At 40.2% G+C, this 9593-nt stretch overlaps 1 long non-coding RNA gene across 1 annotated transcript; it reads right to left on the bottom strand.

Moving 5' to 3' along the window:
- Nucleotides 1-658: 658 nt before the first annotated feature.
- On the bottom strand, nt 659-8851 carry LOC134171314 (uncharacterized). The gene is made up of 2 exons (XR_009967590.1): nt 8023-8851; nt 659-1748 (listed from the first exon to the last, which is right to left on the bottom strand). It is a non-coding gene; the product is annotated as an uncharacterized LOC134171314 (long non-coding RNA).
- Between the last annotated feature and the right edge of the window lie 742 nt (nt 8852-9593).

Genomic DNA, 9593 nt, shown 5'->3' with positions numbered 1-9593 from the left:
GCTGAAGGGATCCCTAGCACTTGCACATCTTTGTCTAGGATAACTCCTGAACTCCCTTGTAAAGGGAGTTTGCAGTGAAGGTCTCAGATTGGACAGCATCGGTTTTACAGAGCCCATGGCTTCCTGAGGTCTGGCATTAGAATGTTACCCCATCATTGTCAGGTATTGCTAGACTGCAACATTTGTACAATGTGCTGAGAAGAAAGGTAGCTTGGGTGAGTAAAGCCTCATGAACATGTTCTTGCGGTTCTAAAATGTACAAGGAAGACACAAGAATATAGGATTTAAATCTTGGATTGCCATCATACAATCTTGGATTGCCATCATACACATTATCAGAAGGTGGCATTATCACATACTTGAAAAGGAAAAACCTAGAGCACTTCTCAGGCCTCTGATTAAGTACCTGCAAATAATTAAACAGGCAGTCTGGGTTTGGAGGGTTTTGTTTTGTTTTTGGGGTCTTTGGGGTTTTTCTGGGGAGAAGGTAGGGGTTATTAGGTGGGGTTTTTTTTCAAGATTAGTGAGTCAGACTCACTCTTTTGCTCGCAGACGAGACAGCGGCAGTGGAGAAATCATTTAGTTGGCAACAGAAGTATAGAAATCTTAATTTTGTTAACTTCATGATAACTAAGAGCTTACTCACTGGAAACAGATCTGGGAGCTTCTTGGGTTTATATTGTCCTCGGGGAGGGGAAGCAACAGCAAAACCAATACCCAAACCAAACGCCAAACCCCAAAGGGAATTAGAGTAACTGCAAGTTTTTTCCCAATATAAATTTTAACTACTTTTGCTTAGCCTTGAAAGTGGACACAACTTCCCTTATGCAAATAGCAAGGAACACAAACTACAGAATTAATGTTCATTAATGGAGGTGAACAAGGGCTGACCTTGCCAGAGAGGTAGGTGGTGGCTACAAGTAGCCCTCTGATCCCCAGCTTAGCAGAATCCATCCCCGACCTTAAGCACTCACACCAACTCAAAAATGGCACATACAAGTCCAGAGGTCTTCAAATCCATCTTTGCCTGTCATTTTCCTCTGGTTCCAGGAACAAAATATGATATGTTTGGATGGTTGTGTCCTTACTGTGCAAGAACCCTCCCCAGTAGAATACAGCTTTAAATTGCTGCAAGCAAGAAGCATCTCAGGAAAATGTTTTAAGAGAATTAGTTTCTTATTTGTGTTTGCACAAGTCTTCTTTGCAAAGTTCTGTAATCAAGGCACTCTGTGAATGATGAATGTAAAGTGAGACTGCATCAGATTCATGACTGTTGACAAGGAGGTTCATAATGGAACTGATCATGTCACGACTGGTATTTTTCCTGTCTCCATTTAACATACAGGAAGAAATGTGAGGAAAGAATAGCTGTACTATTCATTGTATTTAAATGAGCTGAATAATAAGGAGGGTGGAGTCATTTACTGACAAAGGGAAAAAAGTCAACAAATGCTAATGAATCTTCACAGGCTTGACACATATTTTCTACAGTCTGTATTGGTGTCCCTTCTGAAGCCATGGTACTAGAGGTTTGAGCCTGCTGTGTTGAACAACTTCTCAAATTGCTAGAAATGAGAGCAGCTTTAGTAGTTCCCATAAAATATTTAAATCTAGATTTCAAGTGGCATTTCAGTTGCCACTGAGATGCTATGCAGACTGAGTGGACAGAACAAGAATGTTTCATCTCCTTGATAATTTCCTTGATGGTCTTTAAGCCATTCTGTGGAGCATAGCTGCACATTTTCAACCTATGGGCAAAAATGAGTACATAAATAAGAGTAGAACAGTAAATGAACACTGAAAACACTGTGTTCACAAACATGCTGTCATGAGGATGGGACACTTCTGATAGGAGCAATAAGCTATATTAGAATTAAAAGGGAACCTTAGAAAATATCCCCGGCTGCATGTGAAGAAGAGCTTCTAATAAATCCTAATCATGTGCCCAGTGACCTCAGGATCACCCTTATCCCCAAAGTCTGCAGTGAATAGCTGGAACTGACTAGAGGCAGCTGCCTTCACCACACAGCTGCAGGAGCACCTTTCAGGATGGGATCTTTCATGTCTGCCAAAACAGTCTTGTGTCTCCTAAAATTGCTCCCACCAGTTTTGCACCTGAGCACAACACTGCTCAAACACCAGCTGCCTGAAAAATAGGCTTCTACAATACTCAGTGACCTAAATTTCAATATATGAGATTAACCATTTAAACCCTCGGCTATAAGAAGCCTGTGCTACTCTATTTCAGCAAGAATCGTATCTCCTGAAGAATCTCAGCAGTCCTTGGTTCTTACACTGGGCACAAGCTTCCATCCTGCATTCACCAGGTCCTCCTTACCACTTGCTAGTTGAAAGCATTTTTCCCTTCGGGATTTTGGGATTGGTAGCTAAGACTAGCAGGCTTATTCCACAGCTGGAACAAGTAATTTTTTTTAAAAGTGACCTTAGTGTAAAAACCAGCCTACATGCATTTATTTTTCATCTCCCTGTATGCTCTGCCACAAGACAAAAAGAACAGCCTTCTTCTGGGGATAACAGAGCAAAACAACATTTATCTTCCTAATTCCCGCTCCAATCCCCTTATATGTGCACAACTATCCTTATCCCAAAGTTTTTGTTTCAAACTGTTCTGGTAACTGAGCTGGACACTGGGACAGAACCACTGAAGGAGGCTGATTTCTCTAGGGATTTTATTCCACATAAAAATGCAGAGTGCAGAAATCCCTAAGCTTATGATGGATGATAACAGATGTAGACAATGCAGGTTAGGCCCATGAAGGTAGACAGGCACACATCCCAAAAGCAGTATGGGTGTGTTTATAAAGTGATCTGTATAAGCTAATAAACTCAGCTGTCCCCATGCTTATTAGGAGCTAATTCAAGGATCTCTGCTGTGCTCATGCTGAGCTGCAAGATTTGCCTGATTAGTATTTTTCAGTATGAGCTAGAAGAGAGTGATCACTCCTTTAGGTAGCAAGGATACCTCTGCTACCAGGGTATCTGTAAGTGTTTAATGGACAGTTCATCTGAGGCAGAGGATGCAGGCACTCTGTTCATCAGAGAGCACTGTTAAATCGTGGCCCTAAGGCCCCACTTGCCCTTTCAGGTTCAGATTCAAGTTGTCCCAACCTTATTTGGATCTAGACCTTACAACAGGAATGGAGAGCAGAGGGAGAGGAGAGATCCAGGATTTCAGGGCTCCAGTTTCAGCGTAGCAGGTTATGGCCTCCAGGTGCAAAACTTCAAGAAATTATCAGTGACATACTATCCCACATGATCTGTTAAAGTCATCCAATACACATTTAAATTTCTGTAGTTTCCCACTCCTTTTCAGCTTTGCTCCTCAGCTTTAAGGCTGCTTACCCAAGTTTATTAGCTCCTCAGCCTGGTTTCAGGACAAGAATTAAAGCAGGTACAGAGCACTGACTGCTGTGTGCTTATCTACTCTCTCCAAAAAAAGAGGAAACTCAGCAGTCTCAACAACCCTTTGTAGCAAAAAAATAAAAATAAAAAAAAAATGAAAAAAAAATAAAGTGAATAGGAAAAATAGGATATTTTCACCAAACTCATCCAGGTACTTTCTGAGGCTCTGAAGCTAAAAATAAGAAACAAACAAACAAACAAGCTGAAAAAAAAAGCATTAAAAATTTTTATGTCCCAAAACGTACTATAATTGTTGCATTCTATTTTTTTATATATTAGCACCAGAAAATTAAATTCATAACAAGAAACCTGCATAAGCTCACAGTTTACAGAATTTATCTTGGTTTAATTTTGGCAATAAATTTTAGCATTAATAGTTACCAGAAAAGACAAAAAAACCCACCCCTAAATAAAAGAACTATAGCCTGGAAGGATTTTGAAATTAAAAGGAAACCTGGTCTTTATCTGGTGGAGAGTGTTAGTAACGGAATATATCTTTAACAAACATGCCTGGTTTTCATTAGACAGCACAATGTTTTTCTACAAACACAAATTAAGGTATTTGTTTCTAGTGCAGAAATCTATCCTATCAATTTGTCCTCAGAGGCTCTGTTTTCTCACTCCTCAGGGTGCTGGAAAAGAAAAAATGTTGATTTAACACTCAATTTTGCAAGACTGTTAATTGTGGAAGTCGATCTTACAAGTCATCCCCATGAAGCTAATGGAAATGCTTGTGTGTATAAGAATTCAAGCTAGCTGGGAATTTATTTATTTTCCTTTTTTTTCCCCTGGAAGCAATGTTTGCACAGATACTACAACTTTTGAGGAAACGTATGAGGTTTACATTGCACTTTCAGTAAGTTATCTTTTCACTCTCCAGGCTGGAAGAGAGGAAGAATAGGAGTTAGGAACTTGAGTGTGCTCCAAAATACACAAAAGGCTGAAGTGTTCTGCCTTCTATAAAGCACTCAATTATTGACAGGGGTAGAGGAAAAGAGATTGAGCAGTGAGGGTGCATGTCTGCAATGTTAGGGCTCCACGCTGAGGTACCTAGACAATACGTACCTCTACACATGGTAAAGCAATTGGATAGGATAAATGGCCTGAGAGAGGCAATTAGACTCCGGTCTAATTTCTCTTCTAGAAGTTGAAGAATTTGTCTGGCAAGTGGGAAAAATCTTTAGAAGGCGGTCATTCACAGTCTTGCAGCTCCTGTATTAATAAATAAATACATAAATGAAAGTATATTTTCTGAGGGGAGGAGTGTTTCTACTAGTATCTGTTTCTTTCACAGACTTGGATTTTCCACACAACTTTGCACACAGTGGCTTGGGCTCAAAGGACAGTGTGCTCACACAGTACATAGTGCAGCAAAGGCCTGCTTTTGGGGCAAGATTAGGACATTCACATTTATCATTGCAAGAAGCTCTCCTTGCTAAAAAATAAAAAATAATAAATTCCAAAGTTATGGTGAAGAGTAAACCACCCTATTTCCTCCATGTTAACCCATTCCTGCTCTGGGCATTCTGTTACATCAGAACTAGCAAGATGCTTTTCCATGTCTTTGTGGCAGGCATCTAATGCCAGATCACCACCCTTTAACAATAGGGTCTTCATAATGTCTTAGATACCTTTTCATTGACAGGCTCAACTCTGTGCATTGCTTTGTCTCCTGCTTACACAGAATCATAGAATCATAGAATAGTTAGGGTTGGAAAGGACCTTAAGATCATCTAGTTCCAACCCCCCTGCCATGGGCAGGGACACTTCACACTAAACCATGCCACCCAAGGCTTCGTCCAACCTGGCCTTGAGCACTGCCAGGGATGGAGCATTCACAACCTCCCTGGGCAACCCATTCCAGTGCCTCACCAACCTTACAGTAAAGAACTTTTTCCTTATATCCAATCTAAACTCCCCCTGTTTAATTTTTAATCCATTACCTCTTGTCCTATCACTACAGTCCCTAATGAAGATTTCCTCTTCCAAGGGAATAGAAGCTCATATACAAAGATTATCCATATTGGGATGGAAGACGTTGACCAAAATTGTCTATATTTTTTCATACATAGCCCTTCATAGCTGATATTGCAGAAGGCAACTCCTCTTACTAAGAGAATGGAGTAACAGAAAATTATTAGTGGGCTTCTAGGGATTTTACAAGAGACATGAAGGTTTAATTCCATGATATGGGCATTTCCATTGCCCTTGGGGGTCCCCAAAACGTTTGAGACATCTTTCTTCATGCAGCAATCCTCTTGAACTCAAAGTATTCTGAGATTGAAGGAAATTCTGCAAACTAGTAGTCATAAAACCAACACATATTATGTTAATGGCTTCATTAACAAAGATGTTGAACAAGACTGGTCCCAATACCGATCCCTGAGGGATACCATTCATTACCGGTCGCCATCTGGACATTGAGCCATTGACCACAACTCTTTGAATGTGGCCATCCAGGCAGTTCTTTATCCACTGATTGCTCCACCTATCAAATTGATGTCTCTCCAATTTATAGACAAGGATGTCATGTGGGACAGTGTCAAACGCTTTGCACACATCCAGGTAGATGACATCAACTGCTCTACCCCTGTCCATCAGTTCTGTTGCCCCATCATAGAAGGCCCCCAAATTGGTCAGGCAGGATTTCCCCTTAGTGAAGCCATGCTGGCTGTCACCAAGCACCTTGTTGTTTTTCATGTGCCTTAGCATGCCTTCCAGGAGAATCTGCTCCAAGATTTTGCCAGGCACAGAGGTGAGACTGACTGGTCTGTAGTTCCCTGGGTCATCCATTTTCCCCTTCTTGAAAATGGGGGTTATATTTCCCTTTTTCCAGTCATCAGGAACTTCACCTGACTGCCATGATTTTTCAAATATGATGGCCAGTGGCTTAGGAACTTCATTTGCCAGCTCCTTCAGGACCCACGGATGGATCTCATGAGGACCCATGGACTTGTGCATGTTCAGGTTCTTAAGATGGTCTCTCTGATCCCTCCTACAGTGGGTGCAAGGTCTTCATTCTTACAGTCCCTGCATCTGCCTTCCAAGACTTGGGTGGTGTGGTCAGAGCATTTGCCAGCGAAGACAGAGGCAAAGAAGTCATTAAGAACCTCAGCCATCTCTAAATCCAGGGTAGCCAGTTCTCCTGATAGCTTCTGGAGAGGGCCCACATTGGTCTTTTCACTCTTTCACAAGTTCTCACTCTTTGCTTGGAAGGATGGTGATATTTAGTATTGAACTGTAAATCACATAAATAGACTTCTTCTGTATTGTTTACCACTAAACTGCTTGGGATTTAACCTCCCATTTGCCTGCGAAGACAGCTTCATGCATGACCAAGACTGAGAGATGTTGTAAGACTGTAATAGTGAATCAGAGAAAAATTCAACTTATTGTATTACCACGTGCTGTCAGACAGCTTTACCCTTATCATCCACCAATCCAAAGCATGTTTAGTCAGTGATGTAGCACAGCACTGACAAGCGAGATGCAACCTAATTTATTCAAATATGTATGCAGGTCCAGCCACAGAACTGAGAACATGTCAGATACCCAAAAGCCTTCTCTGCTGCTTCAGCAAGTCCTGTAGTCTCTGCTGCTCCAGCAAGTCCTGTAGTCTCTGCTGATCCATGTACCTCAACTAGTGCCCTAGCTTTGTTTTTGAGTTACCCACCCATGCAGGAAGCTACTGTTTAGTAGAGCTGGGTTTTTTATCTGATACACTCATCTTTGAATATATTTTATGGTTCAACTTATTAAATTTGAAAGATCTCTTCATGGCCAGAGGAAACCAAGCTCTTCTATAAATACAGATTCTTTGAAAAGACAAATATTAAGGAATACCCTGCTGTTACTCTTAGGACTCACTTCACCCTTCAGTGCTATGTTAGGGATGTGTGAACTACTTCTAAAGTATGTTTCTACAGGCATAGCACAGCAATACATAGTGATAAATTGAGTCCAATTCCAGAAGAAATACAACTTCATCAGCAAGATCTTGGTTCAATGGTAAGTACAATCTCCTGACAGGAGGAACAAGGGGGTTTTATGGCCATCACATACTTGTTATTGATACACAAGGTTTCCTGTCAATGTCTGTTAATAGAGAAAATTGATTAATCTAATTAAGCCAATAACCAGGGAGAGACACATTCAAGTCTCTTTATCTGGGATAGATTTGCTGTGGAACTTGGCCAACATCAAAGTCTGTCTGTGCTTAAGATGCTGATTTCTAGAAAATGGAAAAGTAGCTTTTTCATTTCTTCCAGGGATTTTGTGCAGATAAATATGTGGTGCTTACAAGTGCCACGTAAGAATGTAAAATAGAGTCTGAGCAACAGCCTCAAGAAGACAGCAGGATACTTATTCTTTTAAAGTGAGGATATTAAATCAGTCAAGCAGAAATATATCATCAAACTATTCTTCTTTCCAAAGTTGTAAGTAAGATCATTCCCCTGAAGGTGACTTCTCAGGAACATATGCATTTTCTGTAAGCTCCTGATCTCTATTTGCAGTTTGTTAAATGTTTGTGGTAATAGAATCAAGGCATTTATGCTTCAAAATATGATATTTGCAACAGCTACGCACAAAACCACCTACCTGTTAAATCTTCCCATCATGCACCAGAAGAAATAAATAAAGAAGAATGGCATTTCTCTTCCCTAATCTTTTATCACATACATTTAAATCTGAGCTAGTCACCCAAGGCTTCCTTTCAAGTCCGTGTTATGAATACATTCCTTCTAGCATGTGATCCATCTTATCCTAAAGCAGACAACTAAAAGTAGGTCAGAACTGCAGACTAGGAGGGTTTTCACTTCTGCCAACTGCAGCAGCAGGCTAGCATGAGAAGCTTACCTAAAAAGGTCTATACAGTGTCCCACCATTTGTCAATTTTGTCTCATTGTTTTGTGTAGGCTGTCTTTATCTTATTTCTCTTGCACATGCAGGACAAGTAGACAGTATTTTTGCATAGTCTGAAATACCACTTTCCTAAAATGTAACAAGTTTTGAAAGAATATTAAATGCAGATTATACCTTTTCCCTAGTATGAACATTTGTCATGCAAATTAATTGTACTAAAATTTTCTGGGGCTTGAATTTGTCATGCATAGCTAGGTAAAGAATGGGGAAAGTTTAAATGCCATGCTGGTCTTCTTCTTACTTCTGAAGTAGTAGATGTTCCTGTTTCCACAAAATGCGATGTTTCTGTATGCCAGGGTATATAAGCTGTGGGAGAAGAAAAGAGTACCTTGCATACCAAAATGACATACCAAAAAATCACCTTTTTTTCCCAAGTTCCTTAAAAAAATAAGTCTATGATTTCTCTTCATGTGCACACATTTATGTGCAATGAGAAAGCTCCTCCACCCCTCTGCAATAAAAGGATTAAAAGCTCAGCTTGCCCACAGCTTCCTACAGGAATAACACTGAGGATTCAAAGACTTGCTCAGAAATTTTATAGGCTAAAAGAAGATATCTACATAAGAATAAATCTCTACCAAGCATAGAACCATAGAATGTTAGATTTGAAGAGACCTTAAAGATCATCTAGTTCCAACTGCCCTGCCATGGGCAGGGACACCTTCCACTAGACCAGGCTGCTTCAAGCCCTATCCAGCCTTGGCCTTGAACACCACCAGGGATGGGGAAGCCACAGCTTCTCTGGGCACCCTGTGCCAGTGCCTCATAATGAAGAATTTCTTCTTAATGTCTAATCTAAATCTACCCTCTCCAGGTTTAAGATCAATCCCCCTTGTCCAGTAATAAGTAAGAGTTAGTTAAATTTTGATAGCTTTAAAAAAACCCAACACATTCTTGCCCATGAACGCTGGGATTTAAGAAAGCATTTGTGCCTTAAACAGAAAACAGCTTCCAGAACTTCTGATAAAATCTCCTAATTTAACTTCAGTGATCAATAGTATTTTTCAGTAGAGGCATCTTGTGAAGGCCTACTTAATGAACAATCACATTCACAAGAAATACTCTCTTACTAGTGGTTACTTTACAAACCATTACATCTGAAATGAAAGACATGAGTAAAATTACATTTAAACTGTTGCCATTAATACACTAAAGAGAACCTTAAAATGAACTGAAGAGGAAAGCCATCATATGTTTTTATGTCTTTTTCACATAGCACCAGTGGATGAAAGAAAACAGAATTTTAG

The sequence above is a fragment of the Pezoporus occidentalis genome, unplaced genomic scaffold, assembly GCF_034315485.1.
Source record: "Pezoporus occidentalis ecotype Australia unplaced genomic scaffold, CSIRO_AGI_Poc_V1 ctg4, whole genome shotgun sequence".
NCBI classification, from domain to species: domain Eukaryota; kingdom Metazoa; phylum Chordata; class Aves; order Psittaciformes; family Psittacidae; genus Pezoporus; species Pezoporus occidentalis.
Note: the sequence above shows the minus strand (reverse complement) of the source record. Positions and strands in the feature narration are given on the sequence as shown.